This window comes from Podarcis vaucheri (genome assembly GCF_965113315.1).
Source record: "Podarcis vaucheri genome assembly, chromosome: 12".
In the NCBI taxonomy this organism is placed as follows: Eukaryota; Metazoa; Chordata; class Lepidosauria; order Squamata; family Lacertidae; genus Podarcis; species Podarcis vaucheri.
This window is the reverse complement of record NC_138750.1, coordinates 12,015,497-12,025,432: the sequence shown is the minus strand read 5'-3', so window position 1 is coordinate 12,025,432 and position 9,936 is coordinate 12,015,497. Positions and strand designations below refer to the sequence as shown.

General features: G+C 42.1%; 1 protein-coding gene across 1 annotated transcript in view; it reads left to right on the top strand.

Moving 5' to 3' along the window:
* The first annotated feature begins 3,519 nt into the window (after window positions 1-3,519).
* ARPP21 (cAMP regulated phosphoprotein 21) overlaps window positions 3,520-9,936 on the top strand; it is a 241,559-nt gene continuing 235,142 nt past the window's right edge. The window contains exon 1 of the mRNA XM_082192791.1: window positions 3,520-3,655. The gene's annotated coding sequence lies outside the window, so the exon portion shown is untranslated. The remainder of the gene's footprint in view (window positions 3,656-9,936) is intronic.

Sequence of the window (9,936 nt, the reverse complement as noted above, 5' to 3'; positions counted from 1 at the left end):
GATGAATTGTGACACTTCCTGCGTTTTGTCAACAGCAAAGACTTTATATCATCTAATTCTCCCACTGCATCTTACGAGCTTGTTATTAGTGCTTTCGAGTGCCACATTTCCACATGTAGAGACAATTCTTTTTTCTTTTAACATACCCACATCAAATGCAACTGGTGACAGAGCATTCAACACACATAAAGGAGTAGAAACAACAACTTATGTTCTACTATATTTCATAGAATCATAGAATTGAAGAGTTGGGACTCTAGTCCTGCATCCATGGCAGATGGCCATCCAACCTCTGCTCAGAAACCTCCAAGGAAGAAGAGTCCACCAGCTTCCACTGGAGTCCATTCCACTGTTGAACAGCTCTTATAGTCAGAAAGTTCTTCCTGATGCTTAGTCGGAATCTCTTTTTGTGTAGCTTGAATCTATTGGTTTGGGTCCTACTCTCTGGAGCAGGAGAAAACAAGTGCGCTTCATCTTCCATGTTACAGCCCTTTAGATATTTGAAGATCACCTCTGTCTCCTCTTATCCTGGGTTAATATACCCAAGTAGGTATAAGGAAGTTTCCTATGTTCCTTATTTAAAAACCATTGAGCAACAATCTTCCCAGACCGTTTCTGTAATAGTGCCTATGAAGGAAATATCCTTCACCAAATCAATTGTATAGATTGTATAGATATGGTTTTTAAAGGTTAAAGGTAAAGGGACCCTGACCATTAGGTCCAGTCGTGACTGACTCTGGGGTTGCGGCACTCATCTCGCTTTATTGGCCAAGGGAGCCGGTGTACAGCTTCCGGGTCATGTGGCCAGCATGACTAAGCTGCTTCTGGTGAACCACAGCAGTGCATGGAGACACCGTTTACCTTCCCACTGGAGTGGTACCTATTTATCTACTTGCAGTTTCACGTGCTTTCGAACTGCTAGGTTGGCAGGAGCAGGGACCGAGCAACCAGAGCTCACCCCGTCACGGGGATTCAAACCGCCGACCTTCTGATCGGCAAGTTCTAGGCTCTGTGGCTTAACCCGCAGCGCCACCCGCATCCCTTTTAAAGGTTACCATCAAATTATTTGTCAAGTGGCCATTGGTACACTTAGGGGTGCCACATGTCCAGAATTTCCTGGATATATCTGGAATATATATATTTTCACTGTTTGAAATATGGCGACCCTAGTACACTTGACCTGAAAATGAATGTAGCAAATTAAAAGGATCCCGTTCCTCCATTCAGTCCCCTCCACAGACCTTGGATGTTCATTACCAGCTTTCTCAACAACCTGTTGACCTGCTTTCAAGCTTACTGGAACAAAAAATGTGCAAGATAGAAAGAAAAATTTGTGAACTACAACAATACAGAATGGCAACACCATGGGAAATGAAATGTGGAATAATGGAGAGGAATAGTGGGAATATAATGCAACTGAATCTTTCCTTCACTGCAGGCATGCTGTTGTTATTTTACAGTGTAATCCTGGACATATCTGCTCAGAAGTGAGACCCTTTCAGTTCTGTGAAGCTTGCTCATGGCTATGGATGTTGGAGAATTTTGACAAAAACATAGAGGGAAGCAGAAATCGCTGTAGTTTGCATGTTGATCTGAGGTCAGGAATGGAAATCCATCAAGCAAATGTTATGTATACTAGTTCACATAATTGTTGTTGTTTCTAAGTTCACAAATGCTACACAACTAATCATGGGTTGGTTTGTTTACATAGTGTTGACATTTCCTTTACATTGAAACAACGATAAGTTAAATTGCGGACAGTGAGATGTTTTATTTGGCAGAAACTGAAAGGTACAAGAACAGAAACAGTGCTGTTTGTGACAAATATATGTCAGAACTGAAAATGCTGCCTTCCTACATCCCTATTTGTGGGTAAGTAGAGATAGTCTTTTCCAAAATCAGTGGGAACCAAATCTTGGAGGAATGAGAAGGAACTGGAATTTGGGAAGAGATCAACAATGTGCCCTTGCTCCCAGGGTTTAGGAACTGCCTTGAGGTATGCTCTGTGTAAGTAATTCAGAGACTACTCTGCCCTTACATACCCAACAGATTGCTCTGTTCTGCAAGAGAGGCCATCCTGCAGATACCATTTCATCAGCAAGTTCATGAGGAGACATCCGGAAGGGTCTGGTCAGACCAGCACAGGGTGCAGTGGTGGACATAGGAGGAGTTGCCTGGTGACTCCTGGAAGAGGTCTTGTGAGTGGGGCTGTGCCATGTCCTTGAGAAACAGAGAAGCCACCCTGGGAGGAGATACAGATGAGAAACCAAATACCAGCAAGAGTCCAGGCAGCATAGACCCTTGTAGCCTCACCCACTTCACCCTTGGTTCCCATGCCAGCCTTTCTTTCAATCCTGACACCCCCTCCAGAGCTGCCAATGCTTGCCCATAGTCTGTCCTCTCAGTCTGGTTTGGAACCACTGTTGTTATCACCTACGTCAGGGAGCCACAAAGACATAGCTCAGGCTCAGCCCACCAGAAAGAGTTCCCATTTGCTTTCAAAACTGAAGTTGTGCCTGTCCCATACTCATATAAAGGGACTCAATGGGACATGTCACTTGTTGGATCAACATTGTATAGGTTGCTGAGCCATGTATAACATCTATTTGAACCCTATTTGGCTGTGTACCATACTGATTTGACCATTACTTTTGGGGGGCAGAATCCGTACTTCATATCAGAATCAGGCCTTTAGTGTGGTGACACCTGCCCACTGGAATTTGGTTCTTGCTAAAGACAACCTTCTAAATGGAGAGCTTTAATCTCAACTGATGCATTTAAAGTATGTAAATTTATGTATGTGTTGTTATAGTAAGTTGTGTGTGTGTGTGTGTGTGTGTGTGTGTGTGTGTGTAATCTGATTATTTTAAAGAATTGTTTTTATACATGCAATATTTTTATACGTAAATGTTTTTATTATATTTTAAATCACTCCATAATATATCAAGGGAAACAATTTGCAAATGAAATAAGTTGTTAATGTTGTTTCCTCGAGATCCTTTTCAAAAGCATTTGCATACCTCTGGGTGAGTTGTGATTAGTGTGCAGAAGTTGTGGAGTGATGGGGGCAGGGGAGAAATACAGCAGTTGAACTGGGAGGTATGGTTGAACTGGGAGGGTGCTCTCAGAAGACAACTTAATTTTTGATTCCAATTTGAGCTAGCAGAGTTCACCCATTACTAATGTTACCCATTTTAAATGACCATCTGTAGTTGAAACAATATGGATGTAAACTTCTTTTTTTTAAAAAAAAAATTGTGCTTATCTTTGTGCATCTATACAAATCTGCTTCTCTGTGCAGAGGCACTGACTTCCCCATTTTTTAAAACAGACATTTCATTGGTTAATATTAGCCGAACAGCTGATTGTCAAATGTGTACGAACCATAACAGGTGCTAGATCAACACAGCGCCTGGAATCTGGCACGGCCTGATAGTGCCGCTGGCACAGGCCTCCACTATTCTATCAAGACATGCCTTTGCGACTTTCCTGTGGTGCCCTGCCCCTTACATATCTGTCTCGACTGCCGAAGGAACACATGCCATTCATGGTGCTTGCTAAAAGGCGGCCGGTGGGAGAAAGGAAGTCGTAACTCTTTCAAAGATTGGAAACAAGCAACATTTCTTGGTGGAACTCGCGCTGTCTTCTCAAAAGGGTAAGGAGGCTCTTGTGAATGGAGGAATGGTGTTGAGGTCATACAAAGAAAGTTTCTGAAAGAGTGGTTGAAGGAGAAATATTGAATGTCGGTTGTGCAATTCTTTGAGTGTAGATACTTTTTTCGCAGCACATGGAATTCAGTTCTTTCTTTGAAAAGCCACGCTGCCTTTTATACCTTTGCATTGAAATTGTGTATTATGCTGCCTCTCAAGGTTTGTGAGTTATATGAGGTATCTTGTTTTAGATTGCAAATTCCCCCTGCTATTCCAATGATGACGAAGGGGTGATCATACATTTAATAATGACGAACAGTAATATACAATAATATGAACTAAATGGAAGGGGAACACCTGTCTTTTCAGGGCAGATGGCTTGAAAGCTCTCAGTCCCTTAAAACCTAAAACTTGAAAGCTCTTGGTGGTGAAAGTAAAAATCATACTGGAGGTAGGGGCATTTAGGTTAGATGAAAACTGGGAGAAATATTGGCATCAGAAGGTGCCATATGGTTTTCACTACGCACATGCATTAGATAGATGAGATAGCTTCAGTGTGTAAACTGACACAGTATAGCTGTCATGGTATGATTGCTGCAGCATTCAGGCTCAGTTGATTCAATTATTATATTTGTGATTGGTTTTTGAAGGCTGCTTTATATGTGAATGTATATCACTGGATTATGCAATCTAAGATGATTGCCTACTTAAACAGTGAACAATCTACCCTTGGTGATGGCAGGTGTTTGATTCAGAATGAATCTGTTTAAATCAGATATATTGGGAGGACATCTGGTAGGTATCTTAAATTAAGACGGAGGTATGGTAGAGTCAGGAAGCTGATCTGCATGGAGGTGTGGAATGGATCTTGGATGGAGTTTCATGGCCCCCAAATGTCTAGCTTGAGGGTTCTACTGCAGTCAGTGCTATCAGGGCTTCCCTAGATGTACCCCTATCTAGAGAAAGTGGACTTAGCCGCAATAGTTCTTGACACTATTGCATTCATGCTTGGCTACTGTAATGCACTCTATGTGGGGCTGCCTTTGAAGATAGCTTGGAAGCTTTGGCTTGTGAAGACTGCAGCTGCCTGGTTTCTTGTGGGTTCCAAGTTATTGGAGCAAATAACACAACTTATGTACCAGCTGCATAAGCTGCCAGTGTATTTGCAGGCCCAACTTAAATTGCTGGTTGTTAGTTAATGGTGGTAGTAATAATAATACTTAAATCGTTTTTGGGGGACGGGGGCGGACACATCAGCAAGTTAAAAAGACTTGAACGGTATCCAAAAAAGTATAATAAACTTGCAAGAAAGTGCACGAATAAGAGAGTTAGTGTAAAAAGACAGGTGGAAGGAGACTTGAGAAGATCCAGAAGCACAGGGGAGGAGATTTTTTTGCTCCAGGTACTAATGGGTGTCCAGGTGGGTCCTGAATGGCTGTTGGAAGCAGGGCTTGAAAGACCTTATCAAAATGAGAGTTTGTAACCTTGATGCAAAGCCACACCATGAAACTAAACGTAGAGGGTGTGTGCAAGATCTACCCACCTTGGAAGAATGGCAGATGAAGGTGATGGACTATATTATATGGAACTGGCAGAAATGACTGGCAGAATCCGAGACCAGGGAGAAGAGTCGGTGGAAGAAGATTGGAAAAAGTTCAAAGATTGTTTACAGAAATACTGTAAAATTAATGAATGTTAGAATGATGTTGGATAGAAACTAAGTGGTCTTTGGCTGTAATGCTATAAGGGAATATGAGAAAATGGTTATTAATAGGTAAAAAATTAATGTTATAATATTTAAAAATTGAAGATTAAGATGAATGAAGAGGGGAGGGATTTGCTGAATTAACAATTTGAACTGGAATACAGAAAAGGAAGGCGTGAGGAGGTCCGGGAAATAAGCAAATGAAAAATATGTGATGGAAAGACTGAACTGTTTTTTAACTATTTTTATTTTGTATTTTTCTTTTTTCTTTTTATTTTGTAATTTTTTGAAAATCTTAATAAATATCTTATAAAAAAAATAAACGTAGAGGGTGTGTGGACAGGTATCTCTTAAAATCTACCTGTCTCCTTTCTTTTTTAAGCTAAATTACGGAAGTTACACAATCTTGAGCTTTTAGCCATTTGTTTTTGAGTTCCAGAGACTTAGATTACCTAAATTTTAAAACAATTCATAGACAGCCAATTTTTATCCGAGCCTTTAGCTCAGTTCTAAATTTAAATGGCTGATTACGTTAAGCCAGACAGTGGGTCGTATTCCAGGTTTAGCTGTAACAGCTGAGTCATCTGATCTGACTAACCAGCCCTAGGATTAAGAGTGTGTTTCACCCCCTAGGCTCAATTATTGGCTGCTGCAGGGGGCAGAATAAGCACACTGTGCAGGAGCTATGGTTATCTGTGTAGAGCAGGGTTTCCCAAACTTAGGTCTTCAGCTGTTGTTGGACTACAATTCCCATCATCCCTAGCTAGCAAGACCAGTGGTCAGGGATTATAGGAACTGTAGTCCAGAACAGCCAGAGAGTTTCCAAGTTTGGGGAGCCCTTGTGTACAGGATGAGAGCCATTGTGGTAGAGCATGGTAAGCTGAGAGCATCAGAGCTTGTTTGCTGGGAGAGTTTAACACGCAGTGGAAAATCCATTTCATAAAAAGGGGATAACGCAGAATAAGTTATTATTATTTTACTGTTCTTCATACCCCATTTTTCTCCCAAGCTGTTCAAGGCTGCACACGCACACATGGTTTCTTTACCTTTTATCTTTAGAGCAACCCTGTGAAGTAAGTTAGGCCATGCTATAGTTCCTGAGCAGGGATTTAAACCTAAGCCAGCCCTGCCCTATCATTAGGAAACATGAGGCAGCTGCCTCAGGTGGCAAATACTGCACAGCAGCAACAACACTGGAAAATATAGTATGGAGGTCCCTGGAAGCTAAATTCAGGTTGTTCAGTCAGACTACTGACACCTTTTTACAGAGTGAAGTTTCCTGCTTCCGGTGACACCATGGTGAGTGAAAGAATATATAAAGGCAGGAATAGTGAAGCAATATTTACTATATCAGGGAGGCAGTGCCAGCTGTGCCCCACTTCAGGCAACAAAATGTCCTTGGTGGCAGTGCCAAGTGATAATTTCCTTGTTCCATGCCAAGGGCCAACTGGAAAGGTATTGCTACAGGGTTTCATACGTCTGCTGGTAATTTGTATGTAAAGGCACAGTGAAGTTCATACCAGAGCAATTTTTTAAAAATATATATATCAGTGCTCTAATATCATGCATATACCCATATGAGATTTGATATTGCTGTGACTAACCAGGAAGGACAGAGATCGGGGGTGGGGGGTGGGAATGGATAGCTCAATGAAAACGTCAACTTGGTGTGCAGTGGCAGTGAAAAAGGCAAAGTAAATGTTGGGAATTATTAGGAAATAAAACTGGCAGTATTCTTTTAGTGCTATTTCTCTTGTTCTATTGCTTTTATGCCGGACTGTCAGTTTGCAGGGTTTGTTTGTTTTTTTATTTAGCTCTGTTAAATGTGATTTATTTGAGCATGTTATAACATGAGACTGTGGTTGGACATCTTGCGCGCACACACCCTTTAAGGTGGAATGGCTGAATATAAATGTTTCAGATATATGAAATATGATGCAGTCACATTTTGGGATTCAATTCTGGTCTCCTCACCTCGGGATTGTTTCCTAGGAAAGACAGAAAAGAGCAACTGAAATAATGAGGGATGGTGCATGCCATGGGAAGCTCTTAGAAGACCCACCCATCAGGAAGCTGGATGAGGCCATTGTTGTCTCTCTTAAACAAGACCATAATAGCCCAGGGAACTCCTGACTCTACAAAAGTACAGCTAACTTTAGTGCCACCTGGTGACTCAGCTGTATAATGATACTATCCACTTTGAGCATCTTAACTACAAAGGAAGGGTAATAAAGTGTTTGCAATATTTTTTTTTTTAGTTTGGAGGGGAAGATGATTAAGGAGTACACTATAGCAGTTTATAAATTTATCGATAGTATGAAGAGCTTACGGAGGAGAAAGAGATTTCTCTCTATCTCTCTGTGTGTCTCATTATATTAGTATTTCAGGCCACTCATTAAAATTGATAGGCAGACGGTTCCGAATAGACAAGAAAGAAGCACTGCTTCACACAAAGGATAGCTAACTTTAGAAACTGCTGCTGTGGTATGAGGTTCTGTGCAAAAGCTTTGCTGGCTTCCTTTGAAAGGGCAAGACCAATTTAGAATGGATTGGGCTTACACCACAATGCTCAAATCCTTAAATATCTGCCAGTTCAAGATAGCAGAAATGGACAAATGGGCAAATGCAACAGTTTTCAGCTTCTTGGGTCTGTGGAAAGTTGTAGGTGAAGGAGTCTTCAAAACTGAACTTGAGGTCCATGACTTCAGTGGGGTTCTAATCCTGGAGACAGTGGTGACGTACAAAAACAAGAACAAAAAGGAGCAAAAGAAGGCACAGATTTGCATAACTTTGCATATGTTAACTTTTGTGCCTAGATGCAGATGTAGAAATAAATACTAAGTTTTAAAGAGAAATGCCATAGTGTGGAAGGTGACCTGTGCATCTGCTCTGTTGGCTGTCCAGAATAATAATAATAATAATAATAATAATAATAATAATAATAATAATAATACATTATCTAAATGCTGCGCATCTGACTGGGTTGTCCCAGTCACTCTGAGCAGCTCCCAACAAAAATAGTAAAAACGCAATCAAACATCATCCATTAAAAACTTCTCTGTGTCTTCAAAAGGCTGTATAGTTATATACCTGTATCTCCTTGACATCTGACTGGAGGGCATTCCACAGGATGGGTGTGACAACTGAAAAGGCCCTCTGTCTGGTTCCTGTAATTTCACTTTTCGCAGTGAAGGAACCACCAGAAGACCCTCAGAGCTGAACCTCAGGGATGAACGATGGGGATGGAGACGCTCCTTCAGGTATACTGGGTCGAGGCCGTTCAGGGCTTTAAAGGTCAGCACCAACACTTTGAATTGTGCTTGGAAACATACTGGGAGCCAATGTAGTTCTTTTATGCTAACCATAGATGGACAGGTTCAAGGTCCTTCCTGCTCTCTCTTCTTATGCTTCTTCATCTTCAAATAGAGAACTCCTGCAAAAAGAGGATTGTCCTCTGCAAAGTAGGACAAGTGGCGATCTAAGCACTAAAAAGGAAGTGGACAGTCTTCATGTGGATCAGGCATACTGGTTTGAGCTCGCTGTATAGTTTGTTGGGGAATTACGAGTTAATTAAAAACAGCAGCTGATGTTTCCTGAATGTGAAAGAGAAAGCAGAACTCTGTGAGTGCTTTGGGCTTAGGCCTAATTGTGTGTTCAGACCCGGAACACACACACCCCAAAATAAATTCACACATGACTCAAATTTTTGGTTTGGTTTTTGGCAGAATTTAGGCCACAACTTTACTGATTACAGAAAGTGACTGGTTGCATAGGCTCTGGTTCGACTAGCTCCCTGCCATACAGGTAGCGCTGACCCAGGGTTCCAGCATAGGTCAGCCAAGGGTGAACACCTGGATAAGCGGAAAGTCAGGAACGGGCTAACTCCGCCACCCAAATGTCCCCCTGGACTCAGGCACGGGCACAACCCCCTCTCAGGGGTTGACCAAACCATTGAGTCCCTGGATTCCTTTAATGGAATACCCTTCACATAGGGATGGCGAGAGCGTTCTCCCATCCCTACCACCTGAACCAGAGCTTATCCGCAACCTCACAAGTTGTGACGATTTGCTACATGGCAGGTGAAACCCAAATGGCAACAGCCAATCAGCCAAGTGGGGAAAATTCCTGCCGTGCCCCTGTCCCAATGACAGATGACAGACGACGGCATAGCAAGGTCAAGCGCAAAGCCCTAAAAGTAGGGAGAGGTGGGCGGGTGTTCCAAATGCACGCACCAAAGGAGGAAGCTCTAGGTCATGTGCATGGGCATAAATAGGTCCCTCGAACCATTTGGACTGCGTCCCATTGGCTAGATTGCACCCAGCTTTGAGGGACCTACCAATCGGGTGTTGTTTCCTGCTTGGCAGGGGGTTGGACTCGATGGCCCTTGTGGTCTCTTCCAACTCTATGATTCTATGATTCTAATCGTACCCACCCACAACACAGGGTGTCAGTTTGCCGGATTTCACCGCAATACGTGACCTCTTTAAGGGAGAACCTGATTTAAGGTGTACAAAGAATTGGATAACATAGACAAACATGAAGATTTTGTTTAATTTTGCTTAATATGGAATTTCTGGTGCT